This window comes from Aplysia californica, unplaced genomic scaffold, assembly GCF_000002075.1.
Source record: "Aplysia californica isolate F4 #8 unplaced genomic scaffold, AplCal3.0 scaffold01081, whole genome shotgun sequence".
NCBI lineage: Eukaryota > Metazoa > Mollusca > Gastropoda > Aplysiida > Aplysiidae > Aplysia > Aplysia californica.
In genome coordinates, this window is record NW_004798351.1 from 78,676 (window position 1) to 79,670 (window position 995).

A 995-nucleotide genomic window follows, 5' to 3' on the forward strand; every position below is an offset into this window, starting at 1 on the left:
TTTGAGAGTTGGGGAGGGGGGAGGAGGGGCTATGAAGTTTGAGAGTTGGGTAAACAGGTCGTGTTCTTTCCCAGATGTCCGGGCGAAACAACAGTTTGTTTGAGTACGGGTAAAGAGACGAATTTCGTCACAAACACGGCATCAGCGTCTGTGATGTAGCGGTAAGGTGCTGAGCTCCAATAGCGTGTGGGGGAGAATTGTTATCTCGAGTATCTCCGTCCTACTGCCGAGGCATTGTATCCCACTCAGCTGGGGTTTGCACTAACAGCAAGGTGAAAGCCCGCTTCCTAAATTATTTATTGTGTCAATGGGGGCGTAAAAAGAACTACATCAAAAGAAACATGAAAAAGGGTAGTTTTGTTCTTGGGAAGAGGAAGACAGGTAGACAGAAGCTGCAGTGGGAAAGAAAAGAACATGAAGTACAGTCGCTACCTCAAAACTACAAAGTTCTATCTGACATTCTTGGCCGTTTTGAGTTACTAAAAACCCCGAGGTCCTAAACCAAATTCTCTATCTGCTCCCTCAAAATCATAAGACTATTGGGGATCATTATCGAGATATTTAAAGAATTATATTTGAAAAATCTTGACATGTTGTCAAACTGAAAATGTTTGATGTCAAATTTCTCAAAAATAGGTATTGAGCATGCGCAGACTAAACTTTATAACTCTGAGGTAAAGTAGTGGCACCGCCTGCAAAAACAATACGGATCGGGGTGGGGGTGGGGGTAGTGTAGTGGGGGACTATGGGAAAAAGGGGATTGTCGAGGTAGACAAAAGATGACAATTGGCTCATCACGACACTCTGCAGATCAGAGACGGTTCTGGGTAATGGGATGGCAGAGGTCTTAATGGGTTCGATTCTGGGGTATAGTACGAGTAGTACGGTGACCGAGTTTTAGTTTTTACAACCAGGGGAAAGAAGGGAGAGGGGGTGTGAATGAGAAAAAGAAAATGAGGGGAAGGAGGTAGAGAGAGAGAGAGAGAGAGAGAGAG

The 995-nt window shown here is 44.6% G+C and overlaps 1 protein-coding gene across 1 annotated transcript in view; it reads left to right on the top strand.

Moving 5' to 3' along the window:
* LOC101851003 overlaps positions 1-995 on the top strand; it is a gene marked incomplete in the record, with an annotated part of 136,185 nt that overhangs the window by 35,503 nt on the left and 99,687 nt on the right.